The following is a 27,233-nucleotide window of genomic DNA, read 5'->3' as shown; positions in this document are numbered from 1 at the left end:
TTGAAGTATCCCATCAGAGAAGGGGCTGAGGCGGCCGGCCGTGGTGTGCCCTTGTGCGTGGATGCGCCTGCGGTGGATGTGAGCGGCACAAGGACACAAATAGCTTAGGTCCTCTCCGGCCCGGTGGGTTGACCCGGCTTGACTCCGCCCCCGCCTGGAGCCATTGCCGCCCGCAACGTGCTGCTGTGCCTGCGGTGTCATCGGAGTGAGCTGTCTCACTCTTCAGCTTTCTGTGCTAGGGGGGCTGGGGGCCTGGAGCTGCGGCTACGAGTGGCTGGCTGGCTGTCCTGGCTGGAGGAGTCGGACACTCTGGGGGCTGGGAGTCGGAGATGCCACCTATAGCTGCTTGCTGCTGTGGAGGAGGAGGAGGTGTAGGACTGAGGAGACAGGAGGATAGAGGAGGTCGGGTCCAGGTTGCCAGAGGAGAAGGTGGTTTTTATAAATTTTGTTTCTGTACTTCTTCTCCCTTCTTGTCACTGAGTTACTCACACTTTGCTGCCTGCCTGCTACTGCTGTCAAATTCAATTCTCTGCCCAGGCCAGTGCCCTCTGAGTTTTTTTTGTGTGATAATCATCCCCATTCTGATCCTGGCCTGAGGGGGGACGTTTTTTCTTCTTGTGGTGTGATTGGCGGCAGGGGAGGGGGGAGGCAGGCAGTTAGGCACTGTCAAACAGGTAGTTGGAGGGGGGGGGGGGGTAGGTGTCAGACAAGCAGTTTGTATGGTGGTTGAACAGGAGTGGGGCTAGGCATCACCAGGTAGGTAGGTTTGTGTGTGTGTGTGTGTGTGTGGGGTGGGGGGGGGGTTGTTTAAAGGAGTTATCAGGCATTTTTAATGAAATAAGTGCTACTTACCCAGGGCTTCCTCCAGCCCCACGCTCCCAGCATGTCCCTCGCTGCAGCTCTGCAGTCAGCCATTCGCTGCCGCGATGTCGGCCTGTACTGCGCCTGTGCGAGCAGCACTGTCAATCACCGCCACGTGGACCGGAGTGTACTGCGCAGGCGCAGTAGTTCTGCGTCTGCACAGTACGCTCTGGTCCATGTGGCGGTGATTGACAGCGCCGCTCGTACAGGCGCAGTCGGCCTGACGTCATCGCCGGGGGCTGGGAGGCAGCGGCAGCGAACAGCTGACTGCAGAGCTGCGGCAAGGGACATGCTGGGAGCTTGGGGCTGGACGAGCCCTGGGTAAGTAGCACTTATTTTCATAAAAAAAAAAAAGCCTGATAACTCCTTTAAGGTTAGGCATCAGACACAGACAGGTAGATTGTGCGGAGAAATGGGGTTAGGCATCAGGTATATAGTGTGTGTGTGTGTGTGTGTGTGGCTGGGGCTGTTAGTCATCACAATTTGAAGATTTGCACACAAGAAAGATATGGCTTAGGGCTGGGGATGCCGTGAAACGGGCCTCTAGTTTGTGTTGTCCCCCCAGGCCAAAAGGTCCCAGTCCTCCCCTGTCAATCACCCCCTGTCACTGCCACCCATCAATCAGCCCCTAACCTGCCCCTTGCGGGCAATCTGATCACCCACCCACACCAATAGATCGCCCGCAGATCCGACATCAGATCACCTCCCAAGTGCAGTGTTTACATCTCTTCTCTCCTCTAAACACCCACTAATTACCCATCAATCACCCCCTATCACCACCTGTCACTGTTACCCATCAGATTAGACCCTAATCTGCCCCTTGCGGGCACCCAATCACCCGCCCACACCTCAGAACGCCCTCAGACCCCAGCCCTGATCACCTCGCTAGTGCATTGCTTGCATCTATTTCCTCCTTCTAATCACACCTTGAGACACCCATAAATCACCTCCTGTCACCCCCTAGCACACCTACCCATCAGATCAGGCCCCAATTTGCCCCGTGTGGGCTCCTGATCACTCGGCCAAACCCTCAGATCCCCCTCAGACCCCCTTCCGATCACCTCCCCAGTGCATTGATTGCATCTATTTTCCCCTCTAACCGCCCCCTGAGACACCCATCAATCACCTCCTGTCACCCCCCTAGCACTCCTATCCATCAGATCAGGCCCAATACATCCTGTCATCTAAGAGGCCACCCTGCTTATGACAGTTTCCACAAAATTTGCCCCCTCATAGACCACCTGTCATCAAAATTTGCAGATGCTTATACCCCTGAACAGTCATTTTGAGAAATTTGGTTTCCAGACTACTCACAGTTTTGGGCCCGTAAAATGCCAGGGCAGTATAGGAACCCCACAAGTGACCCCATTTTAGAAAGAAGACACCCCAAGGTATTCTGTTAGGTGTATGATGAGTTCATAGAAGATTTTATTTTTTGTCAAAACTAGCGGAAATTGGATTTTTATTGTTTTTTTCACAAAGTGTCATTTTTCACTAACTTGTGACAAAAAATAAAATCTTCTATGAACTCACCATACCCCTAACGGAATACCTTGGGGTGTCTTCTTTCTAAAATGGGGTCACTTGTGGGGTTCCTATACTGCCCTGGCATTTTAGGGGCCCTAAACCGTGGGGAGTAGTCTAGAAAACAAATGCCTCAAAATGACCTGTGAATAGGACGTTGGGCCCCTTAGCGCACCTAGGCTGCAAAAAAGTGTCACACATGTAGTATCGCCATACTCAGGAGAAGTAGTATAATGTGTTTTGTGGTGTATTTTTACACATACCCATGCTGGGTGGGAGAAATCTCTCTGTAAATGGACAATTGTGTGTAAAAAAAATCAAAAATGTGTCATTTACAGAGATATTTCTCCCACCCAGCATGGTTATATGTAAAAATACACCACAAAACACATTATACTACTTCTTCTGAGTACGGCGATACCACATGCGTGACACTTTTTTGCAGCCTAACTGTGCTAAGGGGCCCAAAGTCCAATGAGTACCTTTAGGATTTCACAGGTCATTTTGAGACATTTGGGTTCAAGACTACTCCTCACGGTTTAGGGCCCCTAAAATGCCAGGGCAGTATTGGAACCCCACAAATGACCCCATTCTAGAAAGAAGACACCCCAAGGTATTCCGTTAGGAGTATGGTGAGTTCATAGAAGATTTTATTTTTTGTCACAAGTTAGCGGAAATTGATATGTATTGTTTTGTTTTTTTCACAAAGTGTCATTTTCCGCTAACTTGTGACAAAAAAAAATCTTCTATGAACTCAACATACCCCTAACGGAATACCTTGGGGTGTCTTCTTTCTAAAATGGGGTCACTTGTGGGGTTCCTATACTGCCCTGGCATTTTAGGGGCCCTAAACCGTGAGGAGTAGTCTAGAAAACAAATGCCTCAAAATGACCCGTGAATAGGACGTTAGGCCCCTTAGCGCACCTAGGTTGCAAAAAAGTGTCACACATGTGGTATCGCCGTACTCAGAAGAAGTAGTATAATGTGTTTTGGGGTGTATTTTTATACATACCCATGCTGGGTGGGAGAAATCTCTCTGTAAATGGACAATTGTGTGTAAAAAAAAATCAAATAATTGTCATTTACAGAGATATTTCTCACACCTAGCATCTATATGTGTAAAAATACACCCCAAAACACATTATACTACTTCTCCTGAGTACGGCGGTACCACATGTGTGGCACTTTTTTGCACCCTAAGTGCGCTAAGGGGCCCAAAGTCCAATGAGTACCTTTAGGATTTCACAGGTCATTTTGCGACATTTGGTTTCAAGACTACTCCTCACGGTTTAGGGCCCCTAAAATGCCAGGGCAGTATAGGAACCCCACAAATGACCCCATTTTAGAAAGAAGACACCCCAAGGTATTCCGTTAGGAGTATGGTGAGTTCATAGAAGATTTTTTTTTTGTCACAAGTTAGCGGAAAATGACACTTTGTGAAAAAAAAAACAATTAAAATCAATTTCCGCTAACTTGTGACAAAAAAAAAAAATCTTCTATGAACTCACCATACTCCTAATGGAATACCTTGGGGTGTCTTCTTTCTAAAATGGGGTAATTTGTGGGATTCCTATACTGTCCTGGCATTTTAGGGGCCCTAAACTGTGAGGAGCAGTCTTGAAACGAAATTTCTCAAAATGACCTGTGAAATCCTAAAGGTACTCATTGGACTTTGGGCCCCTTAGCGCAGTTAGGGTGCAAAAAAGTGCCACACATGTGGTATCGCCGTACTCAGGAGAAGTAGTATAATGTGTTTTGGGGTGTATTATTCCACATACCCATGCTGAGTGGGAGAAATATCTCTATAAATTGACAATTGTGTGTAAAAAAAATTGTCATTTACGGAGATATTTCTCCCACCCAGCATGGGTATGTGTAAAAATACACCCCAAAACACATTATACTACTTCTCCTGAGTACAGCAATACCACATGTGTGGCACTTTTTTGCAGCCTAACTGCGCTAAGGGGCCCAAAGTCCAATGAGCATCTTTAGGCTTTACAGGGGTGCTTACAATTAGGCCCCCCCCCCCGAAATGCCAGGACAGTGAACACACCCCACAAATGACCCCATTTTGGAAAGTAGACACTTCAAGGTATTCAGAGAGGAGCATAGTGAGTCCGTGGCAGATTTCATTTTTTTTTGTCGCAAGTTTTTTTTTTTGTTACAAAGTGTCATTTTCTGCTAACTTGTGACAAAAAATAAAATCTTCTATGAACTCACCATGCCTCTCACTGAATACTTTGGGATGTCTTCTTTCCAAAATGGGGTCATTTGGGGGGTATTTGTACTATTCTGGAATTTTAGCCCCTCATGAAACCTGACAGGTGCGCAGAAAAGTCAGAGATGCTTGAAAATGGGAAAATTCACTTTTGGCACCATAGTTTGTAAACGCTATAACTTTTACCCAATCCAATAAATATACACTTAATGGTTTTTTTTTTTATCAAAGACATGTAGCAGAATAACTTTCGCGCTCAAATGTATAGGACATTTTACTTTATTTGAAAAATGTCAGCACAGAAAGTTAAAAAAGTCATTTTTTTGACAAAATTCATGTCTTTTTTGATGAATATAATAAAAAGTAAAACTCGCAGCAGCAATCAAATAGCACAGAAAGAAAGCTGTATTAGTGACAAGAAAAGGAGGTAAAATTCATTTAGGTGGTAGGTTGTATGACTGAGCAATAAACCGTGAAAGCTGCAGTGGTCCGAATGGAAAAAAAGGCTCTGGTCCTTAAGGGGTTTTATGACTGCAGTCCTTAAGTGGTTAAGGAACTAGAAGTCCCACAATGCATTTGCCTTTATGAGTCATGACTGTGGCTGTAAGACTCCTGCAATGCATTGTGGGACTTGTAGTTCCTTAACAGCTGGAGGGCCAAGTTTGCCCATGCCTGGACTAGCCCATCGTCTGATAGGGGGTTCTCAGGGTTTTCTTTATTTTTAAAAGCAGTTAGTCATTGTCAGTTGCTCTGTCCAACTGCCAAAATAATTTGCAGTGAGCAGGGAGGCTGGCCAGCATCTTTGTATAAAGATTTTTCAGGGAATGTCTTTATAAAAAATAAAGGGCATACTGAGAATCCCTATGGAGAGATGGACTAGCCCAAAATCGGTAATGTCAGATTTCAACTACCTACTGTAAGTGACAGCAACATAGAAGAAAAGTAATTTATGGCTCATTTTACTTAGAAAGAAATGTACTTCTTATTTGTATTTATTTTAAATTTTAAGATTTCCGCGACAGTTTCTCTTTAAGGAGCACTGGCCCTTTAGTAGTGCCAAACAGTTGCATGCTGGGGGTTCTTTTTATCTACAATATATTCCTCCTCTTCCATTTATATCCTGCCAAGCTGCTTAACTGAAACATGATCCCCTGCTCACTTGTGTTTAAAGCAAGGCTGAGGTGACTCAGCGATTGGAGGAGAAAAGAAAAGAAAGTAAAGGGCAGAAATGACATCAGGATTTAGCCTAAACTGTGGGCAAAAGACATGGTTCCCACCAGGAACAGAATTCTCTTCATTTACTATATAACATTCACTGAAATCAAAACGTGGACAGTACAATATATGTGTTATGTAAGTAGATCAAATATTTATCTACTCAGTGGCGTAGCTAAGGAGCTGTGAGCCCCGATGCAAGTTTTACAATGGGGCCCCCCAAGCACTCTATACATAATAATTGATACGGCCCACCAAAACCTGCCAATGGCAACTACAATGTCAGAGGTTCAGGAAGGGGATGGGGAACAGCTTGTTACTCATTACCCCCAAGCACTCTATACATAGCAATCCCTGCCAATGGCAACTACAGTGTCAGAGGTTCAGGAAGGGGATGGCGAACAGTTTGTTAATAATTACCACTATTCAAAGTGATTATTATGAGCACAGGACCAATAGAGAGCTAATACTGAAGTTCAGGGAGGGCCCTACGGGGCCCCTCTGGCCCAAGGGCCCCGATGCGGTCGCTACCTCTGCACCCCCTATTGCTACGCCCCTGTATCTACTTATATATGTGTTTTTCCCCCCTGGCATAGTATGGCTAATCCTACTGCTTTAAAGTAAACCTAAGATGTCAAAAAAATTATACATACCTGGGGCTTCCTCCAGCTCCCTTCAGGCTAATTGGTCACTCACCGTCCTCCTCTGCCTCCTGGATCGTCCGCTACGAGTGCCGTTACTTCAGGCAGTCGGGGCGTAGTGTGCATGACCGGCCACTTGCACCCCATTGCACTCCTGTTGCCTGGAGCATTCTGCACCTGTGCAGTACTACTGTGCAGGTGCAGAGAACGACTTGGTGAGCATGCACAGCCAGACTGCGCCCACGCCAACTGGCTCTGACAAATTACCGGGACCCATAGCACACAATGCAGGTGGTGGAGGAGGGCGGCAAGGGACCAATAAGCATGAAGGGGCTGGAGGAAGCCCCAGGTATGAATTGACATCTCAGGTTTACTTTAAGCTTCTGATTGCTGTTCCTCCTGCCATTTGTTTGAATAATGCAAAAACCAAGATGAAGTGCCAGCCTCCATCTTCGTTTTTGCATCTAGTTGGGATCCGAAGGTGCGAGGATCCATTGAGGCTTGGGCACCCTTATCCCTATTGTATGAGTGCTACTCTTTTTACCATTGTGCAATTTGTTTGAATAATATCATCTTATACCATCCCTGCTGTTGTGCTGCAGCTCCAAATACCTAACTCACACTTTTGGGGTGCTGTTTTTGCGATTGGATCCAGGTTCCAGATTTCCTAATGATATCTCTGTTAAAAGATATGCGAGGTGAAAAATAAAGATTAAGCTTTACTTACCTGGGGCTTCTTCTAGCCCCTAGAAGGCTATCTGGTCTAGTGATGCAGCTCCATTGTCCTCCAGCATACCGCTGTCACCTCCGTAATGATGCTGACCCCAGCTGGGTCATGGGCTTCTGCACATGCACGGGTGTGCCATGCAACTCTCACGGTCACTCACCCTGGAGGACAACGGAGCTGCAGCACTGAAGCAGTTAGCCTTCTAGAGCTGGAAGAAGCCCCAGGTTATTAAAGCTTTACCTTTATTTTTTCTCTTGGATATAATTGACTCGTTTACTCCTGCTTTCTGCTTTTAAAAATTTAGCCTCACACAAGCTGGTAGTAGATTTATCCTAACCAGGGAGTTTTAGTCACTGCACTACTTCGCAGCTTACGTTCTCAAATGCACTTAAACCAAAACCATTCAAAACAGTCACTGTTTTTGAATTTTTGAGTGCAGTACAAAACTGCCATTTTGTTGTTTAACATGAGGAGAATTTCCTGCCACTTCAAACTGCATGTGAGGGCTGGTGCACACCAAGAGCGCTTCTGAGCTCTCTTAAAAATGCCAGTGCTTTGAAAAGCGCTTGGTTAATGTATTTGAATGGAATGGATCTCACCAGAGCGATGTGAGTTTCTCCCAAACGCAAACACGGGTCCTGCCGCATTTCTGCTGATTTCTGAGGCGATTCAGCCTCAATGTTAAGTATAGGAAAGTGGAAAATCACTCTGAAAAGGGCTAGGTCAGAGTGTACTGTAACAAAAAAATAAAAACCGCTACACCAAAAATGCTCCAGAAATCGCTAGGGATGATTGGAAAATCGCTAGGCACATGCCAAGAATCTCTAGAAAATACTGTAGAAAAATCTTCAAACTTCAAAAAGTGCTGAGCGTTTGCGATTACGCTAGCGCTTTTTGGTGTGGACTGGCCCTCAGACAGTTTTTGCCTATCAACAGAACTGATTTTTTTTGATTGATTTAAGACATTGCAAGAAACTTTAAGCCCCCTCTTCACCATTCAATTTCAGGCACGATCGATCGAATTCAATTGGATCAAATTCGATTAGATTGATTAAAGCTGACATCTCCAATTGGGATTCAATCGGAATTCAATCAATCGTGTGATCGATTTTGGCTAGTTTTCAATGCAAATCGATCACACGATCGATCGAATCCCGATCGGACATGTCGGATTTAATCGATCTAATTAAATTCGATCCAATCGAATTCGATCGATCGCACCTGGAATTGAATGGTGTAGAGGGGGCTTTTGACAGATAAAACAATGTGCTTTGTTAGATGCAACCTTTACTCTTTCTTGAAAGGAATCTTAAGTTAAAAAAAAAAAAGATTTTAACTTACCTGGAGCTTCTTCCAAAACTCTGGACTTCTATTGTGCCCCACAAAGTCCTCCTGATCCCCTCCAGGCAGCGGCGGCGACCCTTGCAAAGCTGGGCTGTCGGCAGCTACTGCACACGTGTGGCTCTGAGCCACGTGAACCCTAGCCAAGAGCGCTCTGAGTCTGCGCAATACATGTAATTCACTACTGCGCAGAATGCTCCCGACCACGGGAACATGACCATGGTGCGCGCAGCTCAAGGCCGCTCATGTGCAGTAGCCACGACTGGCGTGACAGCCCAGTTTTGATGGGTCGCTGCCGCTGCCTGGTGGGGATGAGGAGGATGTCATTGCCACAGTAGGAGTCCAGTGGGCTTGAAGATCCCCCAGGTAAGGTGAAAAAGCTTTCTGAATCATGCCCATTGTAAGAAACAAAAACAGCGTGGGGTCCCCCCTTTCAAGCCTCTTTAATCCCTTTTCACCCATGTAGGCTGGTGTAGCCAGAATTTTGGAGTCCTGGAACACATCTTGAGCTATAGCCCATTTATTCCATGATGTAGGGGGTCCATGAACAAGGGGCCCTTCCCTACTTCCAATGCCCTGTATAAAATAAGTATACAGAACTTGAAATGTTATTTTAATGAGTTTAAAGAAAAAAAACATTTTTTTAAATCTATTTTCTCAAAAACTGCAAGGTCCTTTTCCTTACTTGTTCTTACTATTCCTCCTAACCATTCTGGTTTGCAGAAACATGTTTTTTTTCCTTTTGAGAAATTTAGGAATGGATTATGAGAACTTAGTTCAGTTTTGAAATTGTAATTATGATTATACGCTTTAGGCCAAATTTTGCATAAGTGAAATCAGCACATTACGAGCATCACTATCCCCAATGAAATAACGTTCTAGACCAGAATCTTTTTTTATGTAAAAATTGTATTCTTGTAGTTATATGCAAAGAATACACAAATATTACACAGAACAACAAAAATATTTAGTAAAATTTTTAGGTATTGGTTATCACATAAGTAAAATATAATTTCTCTATATACCAACCTCTCTTTCCAGCCATATGATATGATTTTTTATATGATATCTAGAAGGTTGCAAAAGATCTGTTGAGCTACTGGGGTCATTTATACATAAAATCCTGGTTGGGAGACTCCTAAGTTACCCATAATGCATCTGTGATTCACCATAATCTTTTAAGCCCCATCTACATCATACGATTTTTTGTGCAATTCGATTACGATTCTATTTGCGATCCAATTAAAATCTGACATGTCCGATCGGGATTCGATTCAATTCGATTTGCCATTGTTTTGCAATCTAATCGAATCCTGATCGGACATGTCGGATGTAATCGGATCGTAAATAGAATCGTAATTGAATCGCACAAAGAATCGTATCGTGTAGATTAGGCTTTAGTCACATCCACTACCACAATCCACATTGTTTCCGGCTGCAAATGAATTCAAATTGTATTTGTTTGTAAATTTTGTCTGGCAGAGGTAACAAGGTTACCCGAAGTTAGAAGGAACATTGTCTACATGATCTGTGAGTCGTATAAAGGTAATTTTATTAGTTTACAATTACAGTGATAATAAAAAAAACATTTATTTGCTATTACTTTTTAAAAACAATGACAGTTTGGGTACTTATGTATCAGACCTTATGCATCAGTCTGTTTCACATGCAGAAAAAGTGTACACCGTGATTGAAGAGCAGCTGATTCGTTATAAATCAGCTACTCCATTCCGTTCGTCATCATCGGCTCCAAAGAACACAGACGGCAATCTGGTTCACTGGAGGTGCTCTGGCAGCCCTTAGTGGATCAAATAAAAAGAATATATGAATTTACAATGAATTAAATATTCCATTGATGGCAGCTCAGTGCTGCCTGAGAGTAAAATTGCACACCAGGACCCTCGCGTGTAGTCTTCGGCATGGTGCTTGCTACGGCTACTGCCTTCACTTATGCAACTTTACTAAACCTATTTAGTTGGTGAAGTGGATAGTGTTTCCTACTGGGTCTCTGCACCCTCAGGCAGCACTTAGCTGCCATCTGTGGAATAGATGAGCTGTTTGTATATTATGTATGTAAATGTGTACTTTTTATTTGATCCACTGAGAGGTGCCAGAGCACCTCTAGTGCCCAGATTACATTCTGTATTGCTGATGACAAATGGACCAGAGCTGCTGATTACGCGCACAACACTGTACCCTTTTTTTGTACAGGCCGGTCTGGTCAATGGCTTAAAGAAAATCTATATTTAAAAAAGTCCCCTGGGGTGTATTTACCTCGGGAGGTGGAAGCCTTTGGATCCTAACGAGGCTTCTCCCGTCCTCCTTCTTCCCTCTGTTGCCCTGCCGGGACCCCCCGAATCGCAGCGAGGTAAATATTTACCTACCGCAATTCTGCGCAGACCGCTCTTCCTTCGGGTTGAAGCAGAAATAGCCAAACCCGATCAATCAGCTCTACTGCGCAGGCGCAAGTCCTTGTGTCTTGGCTATTTCCACCTAGCCTAAACAAAGAGCCGCTAGTGCGTCTGCACTGGATCCCGGCGAGGTAAATATATCAAGCCTTGTGAACAGGGCCGTGCCTGGGCGGGTTCTGCGGGTGCAAGGCACCCAGGCGCCTGCCTCTGAGAGGCGCCGCCCGGCCGCCGCTCTCCCCCTGTGGCCGAAGCTTCCTCCCTCTAGCCGCCTGAGCCGCCGCGTCAGACCTCGATCAGGCGGGCGGGCGCTAGGACCTAGCACGCCGCACTGATATGCGGAAGTGACATCACTTCCGCATATAGAGCAGGTGCGTCCGGCGCCCTCTTACTGGTCGGGTCGCCCGCTGATTGAGGTCTGAAGCTGCTGCAAGGTGAGGGGGGAGCGGCGGCGGCAGCGGCTAGAGGAGGGGAGTGGGGGCGCTCCTGTCACTAACTACCTATACCCCCTGGCTACATAGACTGGGCACATATACCCCCTGGCTACATAGACTGGGCATATATACCCCCTGGCTACATAGACTGGGCACATATACCCCTGACTACATAGACTGGGCACATATACCCCCTGGCTACATAGACTGGGCATATATACCCCCTGGCTACATATGCTGGGCACATATACCCCCTGGCTACATAGACTGGGCACATATACCCCCTGGCTACATAGACTGGTCACATATACCCCCTGGCTACATAGACTGGACACATATACCCCCTGGCTACATAGATTAGGCACATATACCCCCTGGCTACATAGACTGGGCACATATACCCCCTGGCTACATATACTGGGCACATATACCCCCTGGCTACATATGCTGGGCACATATACCCCCTGCCTACATATGCTGGGCACATATACCCCTGCCTACATATGCTGGGCACATATACCCCTGCCTACATATGCTGGGCACATATACCCCTGCCTACATATGCTGGGACATATACCCCTGTCTTCATATGCTGGGACATATACACCTGCCTACATATACTGGGACATATACACCTGCCTACATATACTGGGGACATATACCCCTGCCTACATATACTGGGCACATATATCCCTGGCTATATATTCTGGGGACACTGGCTGTTTGTCATTATGTGCATTTACTGGTGAAAATCTGTCTCTTTTTATGTGCATTTGCTGGTGAAAATCTGTCTCTTATTATGTGCATTTGCTGGTTAAAATCTGTCTCATATTATGTGCATTTGCTGGTGAAAATCTGTCTCTTATTATGTGCATTTGCTGGTGAAAAGCTGTCTCTTGTTACGTGCATTTGCTGGTGAAAAGCAGTCTCTTGTTATGTGCATTTACTGGTGAAAAGCGGTCTCTTGTTATGTGCATTTACTGGTGAAAAGCGGTCTCTTGTTATGTGCATTTACTGGTGAAAAGCGGTCTCTTGTTATGTGCATTTACATGGGGAAAAACTGTCTCTTGTTATGTGCATTTACATGGGGAAAAGCTGTCTCTTGTTATGTGCATTTACATGGGGAAAAGCTGTCTCTTGTTATGTGCATTTACATGGGGAAAAGCTGTCTCTTATGTGCATTTAGTGGGGAAGTTTTGTCAGTAAAAATCTTTTATCAGTAAATTTTTAGGTATTTGTCAGTAAAAAATAACGTGAAAGATTGGCAACACTGGCAGGCTGCGTGGCGCAACGGGAAAGATACAGGCAGCCCACCTTGGGCTTGGCAGGGGGGAGGAGCCAACATCAGCCAGCGAGAGTAGGGTGGCCGCAGGCAGCCATAAATATGCAGTGTGTGACTGCGTCGCACTAGCAGAGCCTCTCAGCCTGAGTCAGTCCAGAGACTAGCAGACTCGCAGGAAGCCAAAGCCAGCCAGGAGCAAGCCCATGGAAGAGGGGTAGGAATGGGGTATCACATGCATGTGTAAAGAGGTGGAAGGTGTGGGTGTGATTAGGCAGGACATGGGTGTGGTTATGTGGTTGGGCGCGGTTAATTTAACCACTCCCATAGGCGCCAGAGAAAATCTTGCACCCAGGTGCCAGGCACCCCAGGCTCACCCCTGCTTGTGAAGCTTGTCGGGGGAGGATTGGGTGAGGTTTTGGGGGAGCCAGTGCTGGATTCCCTGAACCTACACGGGAGGGGGAAGCCTCATTGGGGCCCTGAGGCTTCCCCCTCCCGAGTTAAGTATCCCCCATAAGGTTTTTTTTTATATTATAGAGTCTCTTTAACCTCCCTGGCGTTCTATTAAGATCGCCAGGGCGGCTGCGGGAGGGTTTTTTTTTTAATTAAAAAAAAACTGTTTCATGCAGCCAACTGAAAGTTGGCTGCATGTAAGCCCACTAAAGGGCGCTCCGGAAGCGTCATTCTGACCGACCAGAATAAACAAGGAAGGCCGCAATGAGCAGCCTTCCTTGTTTTGCTTACATCGTCGCCATAGCGACGAGCGGAGTGACGTCATGGACGTCAGCCGACGTCCTGACGTCAGCCGCCTCCGATCCAGCCCTTAGCGCTGGCCGTAACTTTTGTTCCGGCTGCGCAGGGCTCGGGCGGCTGGGGGGGACCCTCTTTCGCTGCTGCTCGCGGCGGATCGCCACAGAGCGGCGGCGATCAGGCAGCACACGCGGCTGGCAAAGTGCCGGCTGCGTGTGCTGCTTTTTATTTCATGCAAATCGGCCCAGCAGGGCCTGAGCGGCGACCTCCGGCGGTGATGGACGGATATATTCATCCATACCGCTGAGGAGGTTAATACATAGTGATGATCATAATCTGCTAGTTATTATTATGCAAAATTACACATAAAAGTTTGCAATCACGGCCGCATGTAATTATAATTTATAAATTTGATTTTGTGTAATCCATTTGTATTTTTGCACAATTACACATAATTTCCAAAATCTATTTTCTCAAAAACTACCAGGTCCATTAGAGCAGTGCTGTCCAACTTCGCGGGCATGGAGGACCTTTTTTTTCCAGACCACATGGTGGAGGGCCGGCAGACCTCCCCAAATACACCCCCATCCCACCAAAGGAAAAAAAAAATCTAGCAGCAGTATCCCCACAAAATGCAATTAGAGTGATAGCAGATTTTAACACAAAGTGCAACCAGATTGGCAGCAGATTCTCCACAAAATGCAGTCATCTTGGCCACAGATTTCCCCACAAAATGCAGTCAGATTGGCCGCAGATTACCCCACAAAATGCAATTAGATTGGCCGCAGATTTCCCCGCAGATTTCCCCACAAAATGCAGTCAGATTGGCCGCAGATTTCCCCACAAAATGCAATCAGATTGGCCGCAGATTTCCCCACAAAATGCAGTCAGATTGGCCGCAGATTTCACTACAAAATGCAGTCAGATTGGCCGCACATTTCACCACAAAATGCAATCAGATTGGCCGCAGATTTCCCCACATATTGCAGTCAGATTGGCCGCAGATTTCCCCACATATTGCAGTCAGATTGGCCGCAGATAATCCCTTTCCCTCATGCTGCGGCTGCTGCTGGAATGTAAATATGTGCACGCCCTGCCTTCCCCTCATTCTCCTCAGTGCTGCCGCCTCTTAACACACCTCAGATCAGCGGCAAGCAGGAGATCGGAACCAGCCAGACCAGCGCATAGCAGCCGTGCGGTGAATTTAAATGCAGAAAGTGACATCATCGGTCACGTCCAGCACTTAAGTTCCACCATGCAGCTGCTATGCGCCGGTCTGGCTGGTTCCGATCTCCTGCTCGCCGCCGAGGTGTGTTAGAGGAGGCAGCATGGAGGGGAGGGGAGGGGAGAGGAGAGGAAAGGGTGTAAATATTTACATTCCAGCAGCTGCAGCATGGGGGAAAGGGTTTTTTAATGTAATATTTACTAACAGTTGGTCAATATTTACAGTTACTCCTGTTATGTTTCCATTAAGGCCTGTATCCAGTCCTGGCTTGTTCAGGTGTTAGAATTTATTTATGACTGTACTCATCATTGCCATCTGTCAAGAACCGGCCCGCGGCACGCCTGCGTATACGGTTCCCGACTGCGGGTTTGACCAGATTAAGCGGGGAACAGCCTTATTTAAGCTACAAACAAGGCTGGAACCCCTCAAAACACCTCTCACTGCCACCACTAGCGTTGCTAGACACTTCCACTCTGCTGTCGAGTCCTCAGCGCGCACTCCGCGTTTTCGTATTTGGGTCAGCTTTGCGCTTAGGCCAAATACGGGAACGCCACGCACCCACACACACACACAGTTGCAATCTTACACTGTCGTGAAGCAAAGACCCACTAACAGTCGTTCCGAACGATACTGTTAGCTACTCGCACTGGCGTTGTTCGTACGTTGGGTCAGCTGCGCGCTTAGGCCAACGTATGACAAACGCCCCACACACAATGCAATTACAATTTCCTACGGTAGTGTTGCTCAAGCGTACAATTAGGCATGAACTTATACACGGTTACACTTCAGTCTCTTCTAGGCTATGAGTGTTAGTTTAGTACGGCAGAAGTCAAACTTATTAAATAATAATTTAATATTCCAGAAAAAACATAGAACAGTGCAGAACTGAATATATACAAAAAGATTACAAAAAAAACAAAGTAAAAATAGTTACAAGATAAAATGTACAAAGATAACACACAAAGCGATTTTGCTTACCAAAATAAACGGGAAATAAACGTACCAGCGTATCGATCTGGTGTTGTTGCGGGCGGTACGCACTTCTGGTCAGGAACCAGGTTAGTTCTAGCCGTGTGAGCTACCTCCAAGAACTACAAGTTGTGGCTATCCTAGCTGCGGTTTTATACTATGAAATACGCCTGGAGGCTGTAAGCCTGTGTGGACGGGGGGAAGCTAGATTTAATAACATCCTCAGACATAATTTGATTTCCCAGAGATCTGACATCCACATGTGAACAGTGTCCTATACAACAAAAGACTTTGTTAACCTCCAATCTCCCCAGGTTACAGGTGACAATTGATTAAGGCTTTCACATTGCAGCAGGATGTCCTGTGTGATCTGCTTCAAAGCAACTGTCTGATTAAGTGTTTCCTAATTACCTGTTTTCTGGCTGTCCAGAGGAACTGTATGCTAATGTCCCAGCCCCCTGCTTCCAGAGAGATTCAATGCAAATGTAGTACAGCCAGATAACCATCCCTTCAAAGCAGAATACACATGTGAGATATAGCAGACAGAAAATGACAGAGATATGTTCCTGTATTTCCTAATATCATCAGCACCTCAATATATTCCTGACACGCCCCCTCTTCCAGACGGCGCCGGCAGATGATTCTAACGAATCGTCCTGCCAAAGCCGACACTGACGGCCGGGCCTGGGGGGGTAACTCCTTAGCTCCAAGCTACAGGAATGGAAAAGTTGGTCAGGTTGCTGCAATGTGTCGTTGCCCTTGGCAACCTGACGTAACCAACCAGGGGAATGCGAGTCAGTGACAACCGTGAATTTGCGACCATAGAGACAGTGCTGCAGCTGGGGAAGGGTTCCAACCGTCGCTACACGCACTTCCTCTATAGTGGCAGGAGCTATCTCTCGGTCCCTTTGGGGAACGATTATCTGCCGGTCTGCCTCCTCCACTTCGGACAGCTCAGAGGGAATAACTCCCCAGGACCCTCTCAGCCCGCCCCTCCCAGCTGGTGACCTGCTGGCTAGCCCCCTGAGCTCTTCCAGGCTGCTGTCAAATCGAACAGCCCCAGAGAGCTCAGTGCTGCCTGTCACACATTCCAGGAAGGCTGCAGACGGAGAGGCTCCTGGGCCCTCCGGGCCAGGTTCCGGATTGGATGTGGCTGACCCAGCAACATTTGCCACTTCGGTGGACAGTCCCTGTGCTGTAGACCCACTAGCGCTGCGGGTTACCACCGCAGCTGAGGGAGCGTCCACATTACACGTATCATAAACCACATCACCTTTGGTCTTAAAAACATCGGAAGGGTGAAGACCCGGCCTGGTGCCGTCTGCCCCTTCAGTGGGCAATCCATCTGCTGCAGCCCAGCGACCATTGCTGGTCACTCCTGCAGCCGACGGAGTGTCCACAGGACAAGCATCATTATGTAGCACAACACATATGATATCAACATTATCCGTCTTATACATATTGACATTTAGAACATCACATAAAACATCCACATTATCTGTATCATTACACACATTGCTACTCAGCACTTTACAAGTAGCCTCAACAGTTCCTGCATCGATCACCTCGATAGTCCGTGTGTCATGAATGACATCATCAGTTTCTGCATTCTCCATATCAACATGTCCCACTCCAGGCCTAGGCACTGGAGAATCACTAGGGCTGGCTCCTAGCACACAGTCCATAGCCCCTGGGGCCTCACCAGCACTCCCCACTTGCACTGCGTTATCAAATAGTACCTTGCAAGAGTCCTGAACTTCTGCTGGGGATGCAGGCTCCACGGGGGTTGGATTAGGCTCATACCGGGCTACTAACCGTCCCAGGTCAGTACCCAGCAAAACGTTGGTGGGGATTTTGTCAGTTACCCCAACTTCTTTCAGTCCACTGCCGGCCCCCCAATCCAGGTGGACCAAGGCGGTGGGTATGGCTGGGGTGACACCCCCAATTCCTCTGACAGCAATCATTTTCCCAGGTATGTACTGCTCTGGGTTCACAAGCTGGGGATGTATGAGAGTCACTTCTGCTCCAGTGTCTCTCAGCCCAGTGGCAACTGTACCCCCAACCGTGACAAGCTGCAGATTCTCTGCATAGCCAGTAGCATTCCTGGTAGCACACAAAGCCGTTGGGACTTCACTGGGGTTTGAGGCCTCACTGGATTTTGGGGCCTCCCTCTTCCTCTCTGGGCAAGTCGTGCTGATATGACCCACCCTGTCACATACAAAGCATTTCCGAGTGTCAGGTTGCTTGAATCCAGGAGACAGCGGTGCTTGCCTCCTCTGGGTGCTGGGTGAAACAGGTTTAGCAATCTGTTCTCCTCTCCAGCTGGGCGTAGTAGTCCTCCGGGACTCAGGTGCTCTATGGGCGGTGTAGGAATCGGCCATTTCCGCAGCCTCATCCACTGTCTTTGGTTCTCGATCCAGCACAAACAGCCGGACCTCAACAGGACAGGTGTGGAGGAACTGGTCTTTTATCATCAGTTCCTGCAGGGCATCTAAAGTTTCCACTGACAGTCCTTTTACCCACTGCTGGAAGGCAGTGCGCAGGTTGCAAGCATGATCCAGGTAGCTGTCATTAGGACCTCGCTGCACTGTCCTGAAACGTTTGCGATACACTTCTGGCGTGAGGTGGTATCGCGCAATAATGGCTTTCTTAATTGCCTCAAAGTCTGTTTCTTCCTCCTGGGGGAGACTCACAAACGCCTCCAGGGCCTTGCCTCTCAGCCCTGGTGTGAGGTATCTTGCCCACTGCTCACGGGGCACCCCATACTGCCGACAAGTCCTTTCAAACCCCTGTAGGAAAGTGTCTATGTCAGAGTCCTTGTCCATAGCGGGGAACTTATCCAGGGGGATTCTGTGGACTCGCTCACCTTCGCGGTCTGCGGGTCCAGCAGACCGGTTCTGCTGCTGAAGTTTAGCCAGCTCCAGCTGGTGTTGCCGTTCAGCTCTTCCCTCCTCTGCCCGGAGTCTGTCCCTCTCGGCCTGGAGTCGCTGGGCAGCTTGTTCCCTCTCTGCTTGTCGTATTTCCCTCTCTGCTTGCCGATGTTCCAGAATCAGCTTTAGGCGCAGTTCGGGCTCAGCCGAACCTAGTAGCTGTAGGTCGGCTTCCAGAGATGTCATCTCCGTGTTAGGTGGATCATCCAGGACATCGTCTCCACTCGCATCCTGTGGCGGGAGCGATTCCTCCTCTGGCGTGTCGTGAGCTGCACCTGCTGACGTTGAAGCACGGGCTCGTTCTGCCTCATCATGCTCCTCGAGCGCACGAACTAACTGCTCCTTAGTCTGGCCGCTCACCGTCTCGATGCCTTTGTGCTCACACAGGTTGAGTAGTATCTCTTTGTTTTGCCTTGCATAGCTGGATGCTTTCTGAGCCATCGTGTTGCACAAAATAAAAAGAAAAAAAAAAAAGGGGGGGAGGGAAAGCAAACACCAAGTGTGTATCTTTGAACAAAAAAAAAACGTATATAGATTCTGCACTGAGTAGACTTCTGTAGGCTAGTTGCTTCTAGCAAGCTTCCAGCCTTTAGTACTCAGAATAGCGAGCTAAACTGCGTACTAATGTACTAAACGATGCCACCACTGCCAGCCAATTATGTCAAGAACCGGCCCGCGGCACGCCTGCGTATACGGTTCCCGACTGCGGGTTTGACCAGATTAAGCGGGGAACAGCCTTATTTAAGCTACAAACAAGGCTGGAACCCCTCAAAACACCTCTCACTGCCACCACTAGCGTTGCTAGACACTTCCACTCTGCTGTCGAGTCCTCAGCGCGCACTCCGCGTTTTCGTATTTGGGTCAGCTTTGCGCTTAGGCCAAATACGATAACGCCACGCACCCACACACACACACAGTTGCAATCTTACACTGTCGTGAAGCAAAGACCCACTAACAGTCGTTCCGAACGATACTGTTAGCTACTCGCACTGGCGTTGTTCGTACGTTGGGTCAGCTGCGCGCTTAGGCCAACGTATGACAAACGCCCCACACACAATGCAATTACAATTTCCTACGGTAGTGTTGCTCAGGCGTACAATTAGGCATGAACTTATACACGGTTACACTTCAGTCTCTTCTAGGCTATGAGTGTTAGTTTAGTACGGCAGAAGTCAAACTTATTAAATAATAATTTAATATTCCAGAAAAAACATAGAACAGTGCAGAACTGAATATATACAAAAAGATTACAAAAAAAACAAAGTAAAAATAGTTACAAGATAAAATGTACAAAGATAACACACAAAGCGATTTTGCTTACCAAAATAAACGGGAAATAAACGTACCAGCGTATCGATCTGGTGTTGTTGCGGGCGGTACGCACTTCTGGTCAGGAACCAGGTCAGTTCTAGCCGTGTGAGCTACCTCCAAGAACTACAAGTTGTGGCTATCCTAGCTGCGGTTTTATACTATGAAATACGCCTGGAGGCTGTAAGCCTGTGTGGACGGGGGGAAGCTAGATTTAATAACATCCTCAGACATAATTTGATTTCCCAGAGATCTGACATCCACATGTGAACAGTGTCCTATACAACAAAAGACTTTGTTAACCTCCAATCTCCCCAGGTTACAGGTGACAATTGATTAAGGCTTTCACATTGCAGCAGGATGTCCTGTGTGATCTGCTTCAAAGCAACTGTCTGATTAAGTGTTTCCTAATTACCTGTTTTCTGGCTGTCCAGAGGAACTGTATGCTAATGTCCCAGCCCCCTGCTTCCAGAGAGATTCAATGCAAATGTAGTACAGCCAGATAACCATCCCTTCAAAGCAGAATACACATGTGAGATATAACAGACAGAAAATGACAGAGATATGTTCCTGTATTTCCTAATATCATCAGCACCTCAATATATTCCTGACACCATCTGTCTAGTATCAGCTGTGAGCCAAGAGTTGAACCACCGTTGTTGTCTTGCAACCAATCCCAATCTGTCTTCTGATAAGCAAGGGAATTCCATAATTAGATATCTGATATGACCCAGGAGAGCATCTCTTGGAACCTAGTAGCAATGTTTAATAAACTCAGTACCGTTGGGCAATATTACTTTGATTTTCTGTAAATCTGGAGATGACTCAGTTCCTAAAGCTGATTTGGAAAAATTATATAAACAAGTTCTCTTCCTTTCAAGACAACTTGCCGGGAAATCAATCTGTGCCATGTAGAGAATGAGTTTACCTGCTGCCTCGATCCCATCAGTATTTATACTGAATGTAGAATCAGCAAATGGTTTCAATATATGCTCCCAGATGGCATTGGTAGGCGGTAGGACAAAATAATAGTAGATCATAAAGTGAATTCCGCGGAGGCATCATCAGAAGATTATTTACATTTTCCCTGTATTAAAATGAGACTAGTTGTGTTACTTCTCCCTTTTATAAGATGTATACTGTAGATCATACATATCCAGCCTGTAATGCAGACGGATCAGCAGGGAGCTTAACATGACAATGATTAAACACACAAAGTTGATGTTCTGACAAAGTATTATTCTCAAGTGTTAAGCTGTAAGAATGTAGTAGACCATGTCTAATGATGCCTAATTAAGCATACTAGTGACATTTACATAATAGATATTCTTAACGTGGGATTATTGACTTTCTGTAAACGTGCCTTAAAAGGCTAGTTGTCTCAGATCACACTGAACATGGACCAATTTATACTGTACTTCACAACGTTTTTGTAAGAATAGTGGTTTCGTTTTCAGATTAATTTATGTGATTTAAAAACTCCAGGCTATGGAAGAATAAAGTAAATTATGCTCAGTATATTACCTCAGCTCATACATAGTCAGATCATTGTCATAGTCAGCCAAGTCAAGCTAGTGTGTGATCAACATATCTTTCAGAACCACGTAATTTACCAAATTTCATTGGGATCATTATAAACATGCTGTTATGGGCAGCAAACATTCTGTTTTCTTTTCCCTAAGCTCATGAATGGGTGTTTCACATTTTCTCAGTTAAGCTTCACTGCACATTTGCTTTAGTAAACCATCTGTTGGTAGTGCAATGTAAGTTGGGAGGAGGCACCCCAGTTGTGATACAATGGGCTCAATCCTGAAAGCATTACCGCATTCGGTAATGGAAAAATACCATTGATTTTTTCAAACATCTAATTCTGATAGGCTGTTACTGCATTGAAAAGTGATGTTACCGAGCAGTGAGGTAAATTACTGACTTGTGAGGTAAAATCCTCCTTAAAAGTCAGTAAATGTCAATTCTGAAACATCAGGGCATTCAAAAACACTTAACTTCATTTTAGCCATGCGGTATTGTGGCTGGCTAGTGTGAGATGGAAGGAGGGTGAGAGTTTCCTTGTCATGTGTTATTCCTGGCTGATGAGCCTGCGCTGGGGGCTGGGGATCTCTGCAGGGTGAAGGCATGGCTGCTGGAAAGCAGTCTCCTGCCTGTGGTGTCTCGTTACACCCATCCTCACTGTGTGCTTCTGACTGACCTCCGTGCTCCTTGCTGATCGTCCTGATAGGAGAGAGCATAGCATGGAGGGGAATGGTGGAGGCAGGCTACTGGTCATAGCTGGTGGTGCGTGGATGTGACAGCGCAGCCCCTGCACTCAGCCCGGATGCCTTCTGCCCATCAGCCCGGAGGATCAGTGAGCTGAGGAAGGCATCCCCCTCGCCCCTCCCTCACCGCACATTTTTGTGCAGAAAATACCCTCACTAGGAAAAAGCTTTAAGAATACTTAAAAAAAAATCAGAAATACCGAATGCGGTATTTCTCCTCCTGTTTGTTATTTTACCGAGTGGCCTTTCAGAAGCCATATTGAGGCCAATATGTAGTGAGTGAAGGTAAGTATTAGGAACAGCCTTATCTCCTGATTTTAGGTAAAAAGGGGGATGTGCAAAGCGAGATATAACCAAAACTCAAGAGTTATATAAATGGTACAAAAATCTTCACTTTATTAAATTATCAAATTTGGTAAAAGATGTGAGAACTGGATGTCAGACATGTCACAGAAAACCCACCCACCAATAAAACCCAAAAGTCCAAGGAGCGAGGGCCTTTTCCTAATGTGCGCCTTGCACATGAATATGGAGATCCTATTAACCTGCCTGGCGTTCTATTAAGATCGCCAGGCAGGCTGCGGGAGGGTTTTTTTTTAATAAAAAAAAAACTATTTCATGCAGCCAACTGAAAGTTGGCTGCATGAAAGCCCACTAGAGGGCGCTCCGGAGGCGTTCTTCCGATCGCCTCCGGCGCCCAGAATAAACAAGGAAGGCCGCAATGAGCGGCCTTCCTTGTTTTGCTTACATCGTCGCCATAGCGACGAGCGGAGTGACGTCATCGACGTCAGCCGACGTCCTGACGTCAGCCGCCTCCGATCCAGCCCTTAGCGCTGGCCGGAACTTTTTGTTCCGGCTACGCTGGGCTCAGGCGGCTGGGGGACCCTCTTTCGCCGCTGCTTGCGGCGGATCGCCGCAGAGCGGCGGCGATCAGGCAGCACACGCGGCTGGCAAAGTGCCGGCTGCGTGTGCTGCTTTTTATTTGAGCCAAATCGGCCCAGCAGGGCCTGAGCGGCAGGCTCCGGCGGTACTGGACGAGCTGAGCTCGTCCAGACCGCCCAGCAGGTTAAGAGAATGGAGGACAGTTCACTATTGCACAAGCAAACAGTTCAGAACAGGTCGGCTTAGAGTATAGCAGGAGGTTCCTGTCTCATGCTGTGACCAATCTCCGGACAGCAGGGCAAGTCCCACTCGCAGACTCACCAATTCATCAGGCATATGCACAGCAAAGGGTAGTAGAGGCAGGGATTAGCAGTTAGGAAAGCAAGCAGCGGCGGAAAACAACTGTTACTGCAAATGTCCATAGGAAGCTTTATGTGAACAGACAATGGCCTCAATTCACTAAGATTATCTCCTGTCTTTAATAACTCTTCTAGAGTTGTTACCGTGGTGATAAGGCATGTAATATTCAGGAAACATTTTACCTCAGGCAAACCTAAAGTTAACTCTTCTGTCTTTAAGTTAACTCTTCAATCCTTAAAATAACTCCAGAGTTAAAGACAGGCTGTTAATTAACTGCATGTGAAAATAACTACAGAGGAGGTAAATTAACTACAGAGGAGGTAAATTAACTACAGAGGAGGTAACTTAAGGAATGAAGAGTTAAGATAACTCTCTCACTGGTGGAGGTAAGTTTTCTCTTGCCTTATTATCTCCAGCATGATCTTAGTGAATTGAGGCCAATGATAGCCTTCATAGCCATGCAGTGCAGTTAGTCCGTGTTTCATTTACTCACAGTTCCATATACTGCCCGTGTAATCCTCTCCTTGTGTCAACAGCAATGCGATGTCCAATCTGGATGTCACTGAGCAGCCTGTTAGATGGATGTCTGCGGGATGCCAACCCGCTAGTTGTGCACATGTCCTCCGTATGCAAGGATCTTTTCCACGCGGACACTTCCGCGTTATGGCTTCCCAGCACACTTTGTATTGCTCGGATTGCTGGTCCTCAAGCTCCGCCCACCGACCGGTTTCGCGCATGCGCGCTTCCTCAGGGTGTGTTCTAATCATGACTGACAGGTAGGCTAAATACTCAGAGTCAATTCAGCTCCGCCTGCAAGGCGGACTGGGATTGGCTAACTGTGAAGCAGTAACGTGCAGGGCGCCGACCCAGCTTCCAGGGAAGGAGTGTCGCTCAAAAATGACGTGAATTACGCAACGAGGTCCGCAGGTACGTACTTGGCAGATGCTATTCCAATTCTATTGTGAACCCGTAATCTGCCATGAGTCCCACCATCTCCTGATTTTCATTGTTAGACACCAATAAAAAGACAACGCGTTTCACATGACTTGCCCACTTCCTTAGGTCAATATGAGACAGTGTCTGAGCTATGTATCTCCGTTTAAGAACACCAAAAAATTACTTCCCTCCACTCACTACATATTGTATCACAACTGGGGTGCCTCCTCTCATCTTGAATTGTCTCTTCCCCTGTCTAAGCGGTTACCCCTACGACTACATCCAGTGATCCTTTGTTTGTTCTGGAGCGTGACCCACATTGACCCAACTGAGTCACCATAACTGCACGGAGATGGTCTTTCTCCACATGTCCAAAATTGTTGTAGCCTATAGCAACCGATGTTTATGAGTAGTTGTTATTTCTTTACATTTTCCATTTCCTAGAAATACTACACTATTGGCAATCCTGGTGCTCTTTTTGTCTCCTTTTCTTACTAGTACCTGGGTTTCCAAACCTGAAATTCATCTACCGGACATCCCAGCATCTGTTGGTAGATTCAGTTGATCTCATAAAAAATAGCCATGCCAATTAGACAGTGTATGACCAGCCTTAGACCACTAACAAGATCTGTGACCATTGACATGAGATACAACTGCACAAATGGAACAGGACTGAAAAAAACACTGAATGGACTTGGAACACACTGTGACCAATAAGAGGACTGGATCGGTGCACAGTTGTAGACTCTCACCCTTCTGGCTCAGCCTTGTTTTGTATTTACCTCTTGCTCTGCCTCTCGGATCTCACACGTGTGCATGTGCCACTTTACTACAGTCCTCAGCAGCGAGGTCTAAGAGGCGGTAACAGGATAGGGCGTATCACCAGGCATCAATGACACCAGGCGTATAAGACGACCTCTGAATTTTCAGAAGATTTTCAAGGGTTAAAAAGTATTCTTACACTCCAGAATATACAGTAATTACATTCCATTAAATATTCTTTAAGTGTAGCACAAATCGAATATTAAAGACAATTAAATACAGTATTTACTGGAACTTCTAAGCAATGAATGATGTTATCAAAATTATTGAATTGTTCACTGACCAAAAGAGAATTTTTCTGCAGACTGATCATTTATTGGCTGTAAGGGTTAACTAGAAAAGACAGGGAGGCTTTACTCCTTATAGCTAGGAGCTTCCCTTTAGTACAGTAAAATTAAACGTTATAATTACATCCCAGAATGCTGTCAGTCAGCCTGTGGATAAGGGTTCAGTATAGGTGACATATTTCTGTTGGGAGGATATGGGGTGCTAGTGTTTGAAATAGAGAATAAAATAGCAACAAAATTGGCCCATGAAATTGGTGCATGAGAATATCAAACTCTAATTAGTTTACCATAAATATGAATATAATAACATACAAATGACAGTACAAGTTACAACACAGAGTAAAAACACTGTGCCAGTATACAACCACATAAGTAACTGGGGCTAAAGTCCCCATATCTAGCTCCCTGCTATTGAGTCTAGATAGAAAGCAAAGCACCTTGTAGGCAGTGTAGAAGGTTATAGAATTCTCAATGATCTTGCTCAAGGATTATAAAGTTACTATGCCGGTGGGTGAAGCATACAGACGAAGCATAGATGATCTATGCTTCACTCACCAGAGTAGTGACTTTGTGATCAGCGAATGGAATCAGTGATGGTTCTAAGATTTCCAGGAATTCATCCTCTCTGTGTTCTTGGATGCTCTTTCATGGATCTGTGTTTCACTGCATACAAGGTGCTTTGCTTTCTATCTAGACTCAATAGCTGGGCCTGGACTTGCCAGTTAAATATGGGGTCATTGTCCTGCTGGAAGACCCAAGATCTCAGACTCAAACCCAGCTTTCTGACACTGGGCTCTACAGTGCAACCTGAAATCCTTTGGTAATCCTCAGATTTCATGATGCCTTGCACACATTCAAGGCACCCAGTGCCAGAGGCAGCAAACCCCAAAACATCATGGAATCTCCACCATATTTTAATGGAGGCATTGTGTTCTTTTCTTTGTAGGCCTCATTCCACTTTCGGTAAATTCTGTAATGAGGTGCTTTACCAAAAAAAAAAAACTACCTTGGTCTCATCTGTCCACAAGACGTTTTCACAGAAGGATGTTGGCTTACTCAAGTACTCAATTTTGGCAAACTGTAGTCTTGCTTTTTTATGTCTCTGTGTCAGCAGTGGGGTTTTCCTGGGTCTCCTGCCATAGCGTTTTAATTTCATTGAAATGTGGATGGATAATTTGCACTGACACTGATGCTCCTTGAGCCTGCAGGACAGCTTGAATTTCTTTGGAACTTGTTTGGGGATGCTTATCCACCATCCAAACTACCCTGCGTTGCAACCTTTCATCAATGTTTCTCTTCCATCCACACCCGGGGAGATTAGCTACAGTGCCATAGGTTCTTGATAATATTGCACACTGTGGACAAAGGCAAATTTAGATCTCTGGAGATGGAACTTGTAATCTTGAGATTGTTGATATTCTCCCACAATTTTGGTTCTCAAGTCCTCAGACAGTCCTCTTCTCCTCTTTGTGTTGTCCATGCTTATTGTGGCACACTCAGACACACAATGCAAACACTAAGTGAACGGGTGTGGTTTTTAAATTGCCCACACCTATTACTTGCCCCAGGTGAGTTTAAAGGAGCATCACATGCTTGAAACAATCTTCTTCATCCAAAATTTTGAAAGGGTGCCAATAATTTTGTTCAGCCCATATTTGGAGTTTTGTGTGTCATTTTGTCTAATTTGCTTTTTTCCTCCCTTTTTTGTTTTGTTCCAATACACACAAAGGAAATAAACATGTAGATAGCAAAACATGTTACTGCAATACTTTCTGTTAGAAATACACGATTTTCTGGAAAATGTTCTGGAGTGCCAACAATTTTGGCCATGACTGTACAT

The 27,233-nt window shown here is 46.1% G+C and overlaps 1 long non-coding RNA gene across 2 annotated transcripts in view; it reads left to right on the top strand.

Moving 5' to 3' along the window:
- Window positions 1–5,380: 5,380 nt before the first annotated feature.
- Window positions 5,381–27,233, top strand: part of LOC137544248 (uncharacterized) — a 34,192-nt gene continuing 12,339 nt past the window's right edge. Inside the window, exons 1-3 of one of the 2 annotated variants that reach the window (XR_011025795.1) lie at window positions 5,381–5,522; window positions 10,013–10,075; window positions 24,783–25,289. This is a non-coding gene — a long non-coding RNA (uncharacterized lncRNA). Of the gene's footprint in view, window positions 5,523–10,012; window positions 10,076–24,782; window positions 25,290–27,233 lie in introns of those variants that run through there. The other variant, XR_011025796.1, reaches the window with a different exon arrangement.

Source organism: Hyperolius riggenbachi, chromosome 2 (assembly GCF_040937935.1).
Source record: "Hyperolius riggenbachi isolate aHypRig1 chromosome 2, aHypRig1.pri, whole genome shotgun sequence".
Lineage (NCBI taxonomy): Eukaryota > Metazoa > Chordata > Amphibia > Anura > Hyperoliidae > Hyperolius > Hyperolius riggenbachi.
The sequence above is the reverse complement of the archived record's forward strand: the minus strand, read 5'-3'. Positions and strand labels throughout refer to the sequence as shown.